At 37.5% G+C, this 14,934-nt stretch overlaps 1 protein-coding gene across 4 annotated transcripts in view; it reads right to left on the reverse strand.

The window, feature by feature from the left end:
• Positions 1–14,934, reverse strand: part of LOC105213749 (chymotrypsin-elastase inhibitor ixodidin-like) — a 344,198-nt gene that overhangs the window by 33,487 nt on the left and 295,777 nt on the right. For 3 of the 4 annotated variants that reach the window (XR_008471427.1, XR_008471428.1, XR_008471426.1), the window contains one exon: positions 933–1,085. The exons of the other annotated variant lie outside the window; for it this stretch is intronic. The gene's annotated coding sequence lies outside the window, so the exon portion shown is untranslated. The remainder of the gene's footprint in view (positions 1–932; positions 1,086–14,934) is intronic. 4 annotated transcript variants of the gene reach the window in all.

A 14,934-nucleotide genomic window follows, 5' to 3' on the forward strand; every position in this document is an offset into this window, starting at 1 on the left:
TGAAATATGCTTTTAAGGAGGAACTCAAGAGCTTGAATAAACAAGCAAACAAACAAACAAATGTGGAAGCCACACCGCCGCAACGAAGTGTTTGCAATGAACGCCAAAAATTAAAGAAAAGTGACAGAAAAAAGAAAATCCTTGATGACACAGTCAACGGAAGGGGTAAAGTAAGGGGACATAAGTGAAAAGCTGCTCGAACACACAGAGATTTTCACGCGAAAGAAGCAACACTGCGTGGGCGGCAACTTAATACAGGCACTCTGTACAGTATGAAGTGCTGGGTCAAAGGAAGAGAGAGAGGCATGAGAGCAAACGGTGAAAAGGTTGGTGTGTAGTACGCAGCAAAATGAAATCAAAGATAACAACTCATCAACAACGTCATAAAAACGTGACATCAATTTTATTGCTCAGCATGATTGCAAGGGAGCGAGCGGGCGTCGAAAACAACAAGCAGACCGTACCTCCGCCTGGTTGCGCTACTGATAATGATGAGTGGGGATTAGTGTGATGTTGAGGAACTAGCATACCCAAAATATGCTCGAAACGCTCAGTTAAACGCCTGAGTTGTTAACGCTTTATGCTACGAAGGACGGAAATAATGAGAAAAAATAAAAAAAAAACGCAATTTCATAAAGCGTCCAAAGTTAGGTTAGTTGGCTGAGACGAGGTAGCACTCAATTGAAATTTGGGAGTTAGTGAAACAAATTTACTTCATTTTTTGTTGGTCATTGACGTAGTCTAATAAAGAAACAAATAATGTAAGAAAATGAAGTGTGGAATAAGTGAAAAACGAAAAAAGATTAAGCGCTACTTTGTGCGCTTTCTATTTCGATATCTCTAAGTATGTGTGTATGTATGTAAAGAAATAGATTGAAGAATTTGTACTTAAGTGCGTGATGTGCACGTTACGGCAATAACTTTTTACTTACATTTAGTGTTGGTATATTGTTGTTGTTGTATTTATTTGATGTTGCTGTAGGTATATCCTTGAGCCGTAGCAGCGTAAAGCAAATATCGACCCACAATCAAAGGTCACACAAAGACTGCAAAAGCTGCGCACACAAGTTCACTCAAATGGGGAGCTGCAAACAAAAAAAGGCAGAAAATAAATGAAGATTAGAAAATAGAAAAGAAGTGAATCACTTCTATACACTGAGTATTTACTTATTTGATATCTAAAGTTTCGGAAAATATTGAAGAAAAAAATCTTATGTGTGTAAAGGCTGAAAGGATTGATATTATTCTGAAACTAGTAGATAACGTTTCAAATTAAAAATTACCTCTATGAAAAATCTATTTTGCTTCATTGATAAATTCGTCAAAAAATCAGTATACTATCATTTCTTTAAAAGTGGGGTTAAAACGGTCCGTCAAAAGCTATATTTACTCCAAATTATTTAATTAAAGGGTATCTGTAAAATTTTGATTTTTATATAGAAAGCACGACAGCTCTATTCTTGTCACTTATCTGATTGGATTATATGATACAAAATGAGATTGTAGTAGAGTCCGACCGATTAATCGGCCTTTGTATCGGCATCGACTAGTATCGGCCAACGATTTTAGTATCGGCCTATTTGTCCGATTTTTAGACGAATCTTTTTTGCTTAGTTCAAATCGTTTTTTACTTTCTTGATTTATTTAATTCGAGAATCACGAAATCACTTCTGTCATCAAACAAATAGTCAGCGCGCTCGCGTCTTGGCTCCCACGTCACTGTTGACAGTTATAACTTTGAAGTCGTGGATAGGTTCGTCTACTTGGGAACCAGCATTAACAACACCAAGAGTGTCAGCCTCGAAATCCAACGCAGAATCACTCTTGCCAACAGGTGCTACTTTGGACTGAGTAGGCAATTGAAAAGTAAAGTCCTCTCTCGACGAACCAAAATCAAAATCTACAGATCGCTTATTATTCCCGTCTTGATGAATGGCGCTGAAGCGTGGACGATGACAACATGCGGTGAGACGACTCTTGGAGTTTTCAAGTGAAAGGTTTTGCGGAAGATTTATGGTACATTTACATTGGCACAGGCGAATACCGCAGACGATGGAATGATGAGCTGTATGTGTTATTCGACGACGTAGACATAGTTCAGTGTTCGATGCAGTACCCGCTGGAGGAAGCCGCGGAAAAGCAAAAAGGAGAAATGAGTGGCGCGCTCTGGTGGATTCGGCTATAATCGTTTAGAGCGGTTCCTCCGCCAAATATATATATATATACATCATTCGCCATAGACAGGAACAGGTAATAATCAAATGGTGCCTGGTTTTGACTATGTCGTGGATGCAAAAGAAACTACTAAAAAAGTTCGCCAATATTCTATCTATTATCTATAAAATTGTATGACCTGTCAGTGTGCTATTGGAACCCAACTCTTCTTATATTGACTGACCGGTTATGGGCAATTGCTTTTTTCAGACGTTCCTATAGTTGACAGTATGGGTTCGAATTAAGTTTGGTCGTAGGGGGTAGCTCAAAATATATTAATCTCTGTCAAATTCACCAAACACATAGCTAAACCTTCCAGAGCGTCCATCAATGCATGGTCGACGTTTGTGCCGTCTCCCGCGATTCCACTTCGACTCAATATTCACTACTACAACTCATTAGCCATAGACCAAGTATTTTGCTATTGCTGGGATTCTAGGTAATCTAGATATAGTCCAGACTATCTCTTCCCCTTCTGACTACCATTTGTACGGGTCGATGCAGAACGCCCTCACTGGAATACGATTCACATCAGAACAGGATATCAAAAGTGGGCTTGATTTAATCTTGGTTTCCAACCCGACGCAGTTCTTTAGGGATGGAATCCCCAAATTGCTAAAAATGTGGGGACGTTACAACTTTAGATCAGCAATAATACATTGAATAATACTAACTACATTCTCCCATCATGAAATATATGGAAAAATTTAGTCTATGATTCTATGTTAGCCTTGCCAAAAGGTATTTCGACCATAGAGTTTTTACTCTTTTTATTTTATTAATTGTGGCCAATATTGCTTATTGGGTTATTCAACGAAAAGGCAAAACTCCAAACTAACTCAACGATACGCACACTCAATACCAAAACAAATTACACTTTACTCTCTCTCTCTTTTCCCTAAGTACTTTTGTGATCAATTGCTAGCTGAAACAACAAAGATACTCATGGCATAGTCATCGCGCAAAGGAAAACAAACATAAATCCTACGAATTGCCAGTGCAAATTGGTAAGCAGCTTCGGAGAAACAAGAAAAACGTGTAGCGGAGTTGAAAATGGCGAAAAATACACACACACACACAATCGTATATGTTGCACAATAAAAATTCCATTGTTGTTTATTTTTATTTCAGCGCGTCTGAATGGCGCCCAAAGTGACGTTGAGAAGCGAGGAGCTTCACGCTGTAATCGAATAGAATGTGGCAGATATAGATTGCGGTGACAATGGTTGTGGCAGAAATGGTGAAGAATATTGTGCGGAGATATGAGTGAACGAGTTGCTGTTGCCAGTAATGGTGACACTGATGGTGATGGAATCGCGACAATTGCTTGAGAGAAGATATTTCTCGCAATAGCTTTCAATCACAGTAAGACATGCTTTCTTTCGGATTTTTTCAAATGATGGATGACATATAATTTTTGGCACCAAGAGCGCCAAGTATACCAGTGCTATAAGAATATCTTTTGTGTATCCAAAAGATACTAACATATACTATTTATATAATCTAGATACACCACTCTTAAGTGTTTTCGAGTTATTTTTCCACAAGTACCCTATCCTTGCCCCTAGAGAGGAAAGAGGGAGAGATCTTAAGAAAAATTAATAGATGTTGGTGCATTAGAGATGACTAGGATTACTAAAACGTTTATTATAAGGCCAAAAGCACTTAAAGTGTACGAAATGTAAAAGAAAGACCAAAGAGGGAATGAGAGAAATCAGATAATATATATACATATGTATCTAGGATCTTCCAATAGGTGATATGTGATAAGGAGAAGGATCTCTAAGTAAAGGCTATGGAAGGAAAGTTAGAAACATATCTCTTTAAAAAGATTTTAGTGTAGCAGAGGCTACACTTAGCAATCTGAGATCTCATTTGACCCTAAACTGCTTTCTGAAGTGAATCAAGTTCTGTTGAAGGAATTATTAGTTTTTGACGTCAATCTGAGCCCATAATTTAGAAATCTGGATAGGTGTTCTAATATCTTCCAAAAACAAGAAAAAAACGTTAACTTCGGCTGTACCGAAGCTAATATACCCTTCACAGGATATTCTTTTAGTAACTATGTGTTTAAGCAAATCTAAAGACGGAAGAAAGAATAAGTAAAAAAAAGAAAACATTTTAATAATTCTTTTTAGCCGGGTTGTTTGCTAGAAACATTAAGGTTATATAGTTAACCGATCTGAAGAATTTCTTCGGAGATTATATTATTACCTTAAGCAGTAATCCATGTCAAATTTCGTGAAGATACCACGTCAAATGTGAAAGTTTATCATACAAGCCCTTGATTCCGATCGTTCAGTTTGTATGGCAGCTATATGCTATAGTGAACCGATCTGAACAATTTTTTCGGAGATTAAATTATTTCTATAGACAATAACTCACATCAAATTTCGTAAAGATATGTAGTAAAATCCGGAAGTTTTCCATACAAGCCCTTGATTCCGATCGTTCAGTTTGTATGACAGCTGTATGATATAGTGGTCCGATATCGGCAGTTCCGACAAATGAGCAGCTTCTTGAAGAGAAAATAACATCTGCAAAATTTCAAAACGATATCTTAAAAACTGAAAGACTAGTTCGTATATATACAGACAGACAGACGGGCATGGCTAAATCGACTCAGTTCAACATACTGATCATTTATATATATACTTTATAGGGCCTTCGACGCTTCCTTCTGGGTGTTACAAACTTCGTGACAAACTTAATATACCCTGTTCAGGGTATAATAAGCTAAAAACTAAATAGACTTAAAAACACCAATTCAATAAGACCCAAGGAGGGTTTTGTCTATTTGAGAACACAATAATATCGAAACTCATTTCCAGCGGGGTATGTTGAAGCTCAAAATAATAATAACAATAACAACACATACAACGAGAATAGCCAACAGGGATATTCACTTTAGCGCATACAACCAAAGGCACAACAAACTAACAAACACAAATGTGGCAACAACAAATTCTCCGTAGTAAAAACGTATCATCAGTCAAGTGCCAACAAGTAACGAATTGGAAATTTTGAATCTAAGATCTTACTTATCTCATTGTACCGCAATGTTCAACAAATAAAAACCCAAACGATAATCAGGAGCTGGAAAAATGAAGACGCCAAAAAAGTTGCGTTTTTCGGAGACAAAACAAGTGTTGGTGGTTGATGAATTGAAGGACAAAAAGGCAACGTCCCATTTGCGCTTAGCGCATGTAACTCATGTAACTGTTTCGGCGTCGTTTCGCGTAACTCATCGCATTCGTTAAGAGCTGGAGGTTAGCATGCAACGCAATGTACCGTTAACCACGTCAAATCACTGCTGACATGTTTGCTAGGGAGCGCGCGCCACTTTAGCGCACAGTCTGTTGAAGATTTGCTATTCGTAGATTGTAGTTTTTGTTGTAGTTATAGTTGGTAGTCGCTGATGTGGTGGGTGTGACGTTGCTGATTGGAATGCTGCGAAATGACCATCGTAAATGGCGAAAATCAATTTGTCCATGATTTGTATGGTTGTGTGTAACGGTTCTTCATTGTTTAGCGCACAATGCCGGGCAATGGTCGCTCGTAACTCGCGTCGCGTGTATTTGTATAAACGGCATTATGTACATTGTGTTCAACAGATGTCGTTGACTTTTGTTATTGATTTGTAATTTTATTACACAAAAATTATTGACAAAATATATTATGTGGAATAAGTATCAATATTAACAATTTAATTAACTTAAAAATTTTTTAGGATGAACTAAATTTTATTCAATAGTTCTTTCGCTATATAAACCATAGTTAAGTCTAAAAGGTTTCACTCAAGTGGTACGATTCGGACCACACCGACCTTGGTACTTAATTTCTTACCACATATTGTAATCGTAGACATACCCGGAAGGTGTATGGGTAGGTTGGATTGAAGTTGGGCTTCATCCATCACAAGAAGTTACGACTCATTTTGAAAGAATTGCGGCTATAACTAGCCTTATGATCGCTGTCTGCGAGTTCGAGACTGGAAAAGGAATCCTATCTTCATTATCAGTGTCATCGATACACTTCATAATTAGAATAGTTAGAGTGCCTGACCGCAGCGGGATCGGTAGGCTTGGCAGGTCAGTCTCGGTAGAATCACAGTATCCTATTCTGGTTTATTATTTAACAGTTGGGCCGTCCGCAATTCTTCAAAACATTCTTATGGAATACACTGGATCTCACTTGTTTGGATATCCTCGCGAACTAGCGGATTTAGAAAAAACCTATACAGATTTATACTAGGTCAGCGCCTTTTCGAAACTCTTTATTGGATTTGGGCGTTTCCTGACTTTACAAAGGACTGTCCTTATAGTTTACATGTGCTTCTTCTTTTATAGGAAACAGCCATCGAATTTAATCGAAGACACATTTAATAAAAAACAGTTGACGTTTTGGAACAACACTGGTAGAAAGGTCTTACATAGTAGAGAGCTTTCAAAAAGAAAATAAGGAGAAAGTACTTGCATTTTGAAATAACAAATAAAAATTCATGGGTGTGGTTTATTCATATGAGGTTTACAATAAAGCTGAATATGTTTTAATGTCGAACAAAATAAAAAAATCGATCGAAAATTTAAAAAAAATTAATTACATTTTTCAAAATTGGATGAACTTGAAAATACATACTCAATGCTACTAAATATGTAGATTAAAGCGGAAATACAAACCACATAAAAAAATTATATATATTCCAAAATTTTATTCAAAGTTACCAACGAATGTATCTCACCAGAGTCTACTGTATATGTACACTATAATATCCTCTCATCGCTTGAATTAATTTCTTCCCTGTTTTCAAAAAAACTTATTACAACTCACAGCGTCGAGATATCACTAAATTTGTGCTAACAGTTGGACAAAACTTTCTAAGAGGGTTATCCTTTTCCGATGAAAATGGTGCCTCTTTATATTTCAACTTCACATTCAAGTGTTTTGAGAAGCAGGGTGGCAGTGAAGAGTGTTGCCAGTAACATGCGGCTACAATTCTACTGGGTACCAGGTCATAAAGGCATCGCCAAGATTGGTGTACAGCTATCACCCGAAAACATGATTGACATGGGCAAACCCATGGATTGTCTATACGGTGACATAGACAAATGCGATGGAATCTATCGGGTTGCAAAACCACAAAGGTCACGTGCAAAGCGGTAGATCAGAAATGTACAAGTTTCCTACTAGCACTCGAAAAAAAGGGCTGTAGGACAATGGTTGGCATCCTCACCGGTCACAGCCTAGTAGCGGCACACGCCTATAAGTAGGGACTGTCAGATAGGGAGGGATGCAGGAAGTGTCAAGAGCAGTGCAACAAGGAAAGAGGGGAGCATCTCCTCTGCGTTTCTCATGTGGTAGCAACACAACGCTTCTGGTATCTAGGGAACCTACAGTACGATAAGTTGTAGGAGCTATCATCAGTAAGGCCTCATAATCTAGTAAAATTCGCGTCAAGCGCTGGCATTCTAACCGATGACTACTACTTAGAGAATACTTAACAGGACTCCATCTGATATCGCTAAGTACCATAATTGGTATATGCGTGGCCGCTGGCCCACCAGGGCCATGCTGCAATATATCTTTGAGTGTGTTTCATATTTTATATAATAAAACAACCAAAAAAATTGCTCCCTCTTATGCTGGTCAACTTACATTCACAATTTGGAAACCAGGACAGAATAAATTTTGAGAGGAGATAAGTTTATAAAAAATTCAGAACAATAAGAAGTTTCCCAATCACTCTAGCTTAAAACAATTGTAATAACACTTTTCCATGTAGTTCGTCAATCACTGCATTATAATCTACTTGTTAAAAAATCATAAAAATATTTTTTTTTTTGAAAAATGTTTGCACTTAACTTTTATGTGACTATTTTGCGCGATCATTTTGTTATTGAAATTTAGTGCAGTCATTTCACAACTCATCAAACAGAAATCTAAGGAAGCGACCCAAAATGATGAAAATAACAATTTAGGTTGAGTGAATGATAGTTGAAATTGCGAAAAAGTGTGGAAAATGACTGAACTTGTTGAGATTGAATTTTAGCGGAAGAAAATTTAGGTAATGAACGTTGACTTTACAAAATGCTGCTTAACCATCAAGAATAAAAAAAAATATATTTTAGTTGCACTTTGAGTTTCAATATACATTTTTTTATGAAAACAGGGTATGTAGTCTAAATTGTGAAGAAATTAAAAATCAAAAATTTTACTTTGAAGATAACGCACAAGCCAGTTTTTTGCATACCAAACCTTCCTATTAAATCAATATATCATGTAGTCACACTTTATTAAAATCACTCATACCACATGGCCGTCCACTTACACAATGAACCGTCGAAAATAACGCGCATACGCCGTGTAGCACACAAACAAGCAAGCACAAAGCTTTTAATAACTGAGTAGTCTAGCGGCAACATTTGCATTTGTCAGTTTGAAAATTAAATTGCAAACTCTTTAAAAATAAAATAAAATAAGAAAAGCAAACTTTGCAGCGCGGCATATGTTGAGCACTCAAAGGAGTAAAAAATTATATAAAAAACCTATTGAAGGCATATAATATGCTACTGTGTGTGTGTGTGTGCAAAACAGCTCAGCGTTTAATGTGTTTACACGAATATGAGTTTGCTTGCGGCCATAAAGTAAATTTGTTTGCTCGATGCGGGTCATTAGAACGCACAAACATGGCGCCAATCGCTACAGTGGTGATGGGAAAGGATTTGTAGATGAGTAGAGTTTGGCGTAAAAGAGTGAGAGAGAGAGAGATCATCACAACCATATATAAAGATTAAGTGGCTTGAGTGTTTGCTCATAAAACGTTTTAAAGTTTTGCTGCTCTTTATTGACTCAACTGTAAGATAGCGCAGCAGTTCATTGCGCGTCTGTGCGGATTAAACTAAGAAGAAACAGTTAATTTTATGACGTAGTTACCGCTTGTGGTTGTTTGTGGCTTTTTACATATTCCCAATAGCTTTTGTGGCGCGCAATCAATGGTAAGGCATAATCAATGGCCAAACTTTATAGAAAATATGCAAGTAACTGCAAGTACGTGTGTGTGTGTTTGGGTGTTTGTTTACTTTGGCTGTCTGAGCTGTCTGCGCCTAGGCAACTGGCTGGTTGGCTGCTGTTCATCTTGTCCTTCAACTTGTACGTAATGTGTTGAAGGCGTGCATATATTTTTGTGTTGGCTTGTGTCATAAGTTTTTCATAGTTTCTTGGAATTAAGTGCATACTGGTTCCTTTTTGAGCTGAACTGGTCTTCTCCTCTACTATAGCTGGTATTAAAGATCGTTTGTATTATCGAAATTGGATAATGGTATTTCTTAACTTTACTGGTTTATATGTTAGGTTGGCAAATATCTCATCTCGCTTTTTTGCTCTTTATTCAATGCTTTAAAAACAGTGTTACAGTGATCGGATGTTTCGTTCGATAATCTATTTCCATCTAGACGGGACGGCAACTTCATAATACCCCCTCGTAGAAGCCCCCTTTTTACTTGCGAAGAACTTGTCCAAGCCTCTTTTGAGTTCAAGTTTACACCACCAAGGGCGTTCGCCATGGACAGGAACAGGTGGTAATCACTTGGCGCTATGACCGAGCTATATGGTGGATGCAATAAAACCACCCATCAGAGTTGCCGTAATTTCTGACGAGTTATCAACGAAGTGTGTGGTCTGGCGTTGTCCTGGTGGAACACTACACCCTTCCTGTTGGCCAATTCTGGACGCTTCTGGTCGTTCACCTGCTTCAAGCGTGTTCGCATTAGATGGTAGAATTAAGCGTCTGACCATATGGGATCGGCTCATGGTGGATGATTGACTTCCAATTCCACCAATCACACAGCAAAACCTTCCTGACCGTCAATCCCGGCTTGGCTACTGTTTGGGACGATTAACCGGCCTTCGATCACGAGCGTTTTCGCTTGATATGGTCGTATGTGATCCATTTTTCGTCACCAGTCACCATCCGCTTCGAAAATGGGTAGAGTTCGTTCAGTTTCAGCAGCATATCGCAGGCGTAGATCCGGTCCAGAAGGTTTTTTTGCGTCAAATTCGTCGTCACAGGTCTTCCGCCGCTGGTTTATCCATGGTTAGAAATGATAGAGTACCCCCAAACACCTTTAATCTCGCGGAACGTTTCTCTAGCGGATTTGTATGTTATGTCAAGACCTTTCAAAGATATACAGTATTGCCAGATACGAGCTCTGTAGCGCTTAATACATAGTCACGAAATTCAAGAGACAAAAAGGTGGGAAAGGTAGATATTTGCCAACCTAATATAGTATACGATCCTTCTATCAAAGCCTTTCAAAATTATCCAAAAATTCCAACCATTTTCCCTCGCATTTGCACTACATGGTTGTCGTGTCATTAACTTTATGTGCGTATAATTGTGTGGGTTGTTGTCGGCACATTGAAAATGTGTTGCACATTACGTGCAGTGATTGCCAAATGGCTCAAAGTTCGCCCATGTGCAGCATCTATGCGAGTGTGTGTGAGTGGGCGTGCAACGCGTCTAATATATGCAGCCGTTAGTTAGCAAACTTTTTCAAAGTCATGTCAGCGGGCTGCCAAAGTGTTTCAGAGATCGTGGCACATTTTTCAGCTGCTTGTCATTTTCGTCGGTGGGTGGTAAAAGCTGTTGACAATATTTTCTTCTTAATTTGGAAGTTCAATGGTTTTTCATATATTATTAGAGATTTTTTTTAATGCAAGCAATTAACTGGGAATTTAGAGGCAAACTTTGACACATTTTAACATAAATTTTTTGAAATAAATAGAAATTTTAAGAGTTTCTAGACAACGCTAGATGTTTTGAAAGCTTGGCCAGACGAGTTGGATTTATTGTTTTCGAAATTTATTAAAGCATACAGAGAGAGCTGAAATCTGATGCACTTCATTTAGATGTTACTAATACGCCGTGGGGGTTTGGGGGATGATACTCTATCACTTCGAATTGCGGAGGAATGGTTTCGTCGATTCAGAGCGGGTGAAAACGACACCATGGATGAGGCATGGAAAACTTCTCGTGACATCCCCCAGGAGATGGGAGTTAGTCACCAAACCATTTTAAACCATCTGCAGAAGGCTGGATACACAAAAAAGCTTGATGCTTGAGTGCCGCATGATTTGACGCAAAAAAACATTCTGGGCCGAATCAACGCCTGTGATATGCTGCTGAAACGGAACGCACTAGACCCATTTTCGAAGCGGATGGTGACTGGCGACGAAAAATGGATCATATACGACAATATCAAGCGAAAATGTCGTGGTCGAAGGCTGGTGAATCGTCTCAAACAGTGACCAAGCCGTGATTTAAGCGTCCAGAATTTGTCAACAGAAAGATTGTAGTGTACCGCCAGGACAACGCCAAACCACACACTTCGTTGATGACTCGTCAGAAGCTACGGGAACTCGGATGGGAAGTTCATCCATCATATAGCTCCAAGTGATTACCTGTCCATGGCGCCTGTTCCTGTCCATGGCGAACGCCCTTTGTGGTGTCTCAATCATAAAATAAATTCTTGTGCATAAAAGCAGCTTTTGTATAGCAAAGATTAAGCATGATTTTGCTGATTTGCCAATTTTGTGTGAGTCAAAGGCAAAAAGTATTGAGCTTTTGTGCAGCGTAGTTTTGGCTAAACAGCAACAATATAAAGGCAAAGAGGAGCTAAAAATAGTAAAAAGTATTACCGAGCTAAATGTGAAACATTATTCTTAACCCTTTTATGCTTTTCTATTGATAAACCAAATAAGTGAGACATAAAAGTCAGGGCACTGCTTCGTTGCTTTACCGCCATAAATTGGCTATTTAAAACAGTTAGTTGTTGCTGTTGCTGTTGTTGATGAAGTGAGCGTTACTACAACTTAAGCTTCAAGTTAATGGACTCACAGCAAGCAAGCAGTACTCGCTGCTTCAGCTACTTTAAGCAACCGACGCGGTGCTACTCGGTGCTAAAGTGCTTAAGTGTACAATTTCCGAGTGCAGTTTGTTTGTTGGGGAAAATTAATGTGTTAATTATGTGCACAATTACGTTGAGCATGCTTATATAAAACTAAATATATATATATATACATACATATATACTTGTATATATATACAACCAGAAATTTACTTCTTCTTCATGGAGCAGTTTGCACTTTTAGTTACTGCCTGGTGTTCAACGCGTGTTGCTGCGCGCTGAAAAGTATGCAACGCGAGTTAAAACTTGCACCAGACAAGATGAAAATAAAGTTTTATGAATTGCGTTGAAGTTTCTAGATAATTCCATGCACTTTTATATGAATATAAATATGTATGCAAATACTTAAAGTTTGAAGGTTGCTAAAGTTCGCCAAGTTGCCCTGTGGCATGCCGCATACAGCAACTTTTTTTTAAATAGCCGCTGGACCACGCGATGCTTAAACGAAACTTTCAAGTAAAATGTATTTAATATCCCTCGAGGCAATTGTTGTTGTTGTTAGCATGGCGTATGCTTAAAACTGGGGTGCGTACAACAACATAAGCTACTTGCCACATCTTAAACACCTCATAAAAGTCAGTCACTGTGACAGCCAAGGCAAATGAAAGCTTATTGACATTTATTTCATGCAATTTTCAAGCATTTTTGGTCATAAGCTCTCGGAGGTGCTGCAGCTGCGGGTGTGTTGAATTTTTCATTTTAAATTCCAAGTGTGTTGTTGTATCAAAAAAAATTTGTATGCACTCATGGAAGTCATTCCGTGCCAATCACAGCATATGACTGCATGCTTTCGGAATGCGCACTTCGTGTCACTTAAGCACATCTCTAAGTACTGTTGATTGACCATCTGTCGCCTGTCGCTCGAATTTGCATCTTTGTTAGTTGAATTAAACGCATTGCAAGGGTTAAGGATGCGATTGACGTGAAATGCCACAGAGTGCATGCCAGTGTGTGAAGTGACTTGACCAATGTGAAGTGGTGCATCGTAATGAAAAGTTAACGGCACAATGTCAACGCAGCGGTAAAGCTGATTTGATTTCATACAATTTTGTGAATTGTCAAAGGGTTTTCACATTTTGCGTAAATATGTGATATTGTTCATATCGGAATGAAATGACAAATATTTATTATATTTCATACTGGAATTATGAGGAGGTTGTGACGAGTCTATACTACCTTTAGGAATATTTATGCTTCATAATATTGAAAAACAATTGATTTGGTAGTGCCTTAATTATTAATTTCGGTTCAACCGAATCTTTGTCTCTCAAAATTTTAATGAAGAGATTTTGAATAGTATTATAATACTTTAAGGGGCTATACCAGTGTGGCATTTTCAAAAAATCGATTTTTTATTTTTTGCTTATTCGATAGTTTATACTTTCAAAAATATCCTGTGAAAGCGGTAAGATCGTATCTTGAATTGTTTTTGAATGACAGCGTTCTAAAGAGCGACTGCTCGTTGGTATAAGCCGCCATAGTCGAAACTCTAAACGCGTTTTTTTTTCGAAACGAAATATCTCAAAATTGCTGACATCATAACTCAACGAGAAATTGACCAATCGACTTAAAATTTAAGCCGAGTTTTCTTGAATATATTTACTATATAATGAGCTACGATCCTTTTAATTTGTGGAAAATTGTAAATTTGGCATTTAAAAAACAACCATATTTTTTTTATCTAAAATTCGAATTTTTTTTCATGGCTATACCATTTTGTTAATTTTTGATATTTTTCAAAAATCTTAGGTCATTGTATAGGAAATACCTTCAACTTTAATATCCTTTTTGACTTTTTTGTTTCAGCAACTCATTCGGCCGAAATAATGTCAACAGTTAGGGAACTTTTTTTTTGCCACCTCCGAAGATAGCATATAACACCGTTATTTTTCAATATTTTTGTCAAAAAAAATGAAATGTAGCTGAAAATAACCTTGTTATGTGCAAACAACTTCGAAACAATCGAAAATCGTCTAATTTTTCATTAATTACACTGGTATAGCCCCTTAAAGTCAGTTAGATGATTCTGTAGTAGTTAAAAAAGCATAATAAAGTTCTCATATAGCTACGTAGAACCTATTGTACTGAGAATGAATAACGAGTCTGATGATATTCGAAATGCCATTATATAATGTGAAAAATGACCGTAGTTTAAATTCGTCCTGACGTCATAACAAAACAGGCAAAAACTACGAAGTTAATTAAGTTCCAAACGGTCTAATACTTTGTGAGATATGAACTTCATCTAAATGTGGGCGGTGCCATGCCCATTTTAGAATTATTTATTTGGTCCACCCTTAGAAAATTTTCACATTTTTGTCTTGTTCACGAGAATTTAAGCATTTTAAACTGATTCGAGCATAACCGTCTTGTGGAAAGTGAGCGTGATCAATATGCGATTTCTTCCAGTTTGATAACGTATCATATTAGTATAAAGAGACCAAAATGATTTATCAACCAAACTATTTCCTTAATATTTTGTTAAATATGTATATTAAACGGAGAGATAGCATGATCACGTCCATAGAATAGTTTATGCAAGATATGCCACACTAAAAGTCACGATACATGTTTTTAAGACGAACATTATTTTCTGGGCGTGGAAGTGTTACGACTCCACGCATCTACAATGCCTTCACTTCAGAGCGCCAAGAAATACATGACTAAGACTCAAAGAGACATTTATAAATCCATTCGTCTAATCGACAAGAGCAGTTTGATATATATGTACATATCTTTCTATATATATATATAT

The sequence above is a fragment of the Zeugodacus cucurbitae genome, chromosome 5, assembly GCF_028554725.1.
Source record: "Zeugodacus cucurbitae isolate PBARC_wt_2022May chromosome 5, idZeuCucr1.2, whole genome shotgun sequence".
Lineage (NCBI taxonomy): Eukaryota > Metazoa > Arthropoda > Insecta > Diptera > Tephritidae > Zeugodacus > Zeugodacus cucurbitae.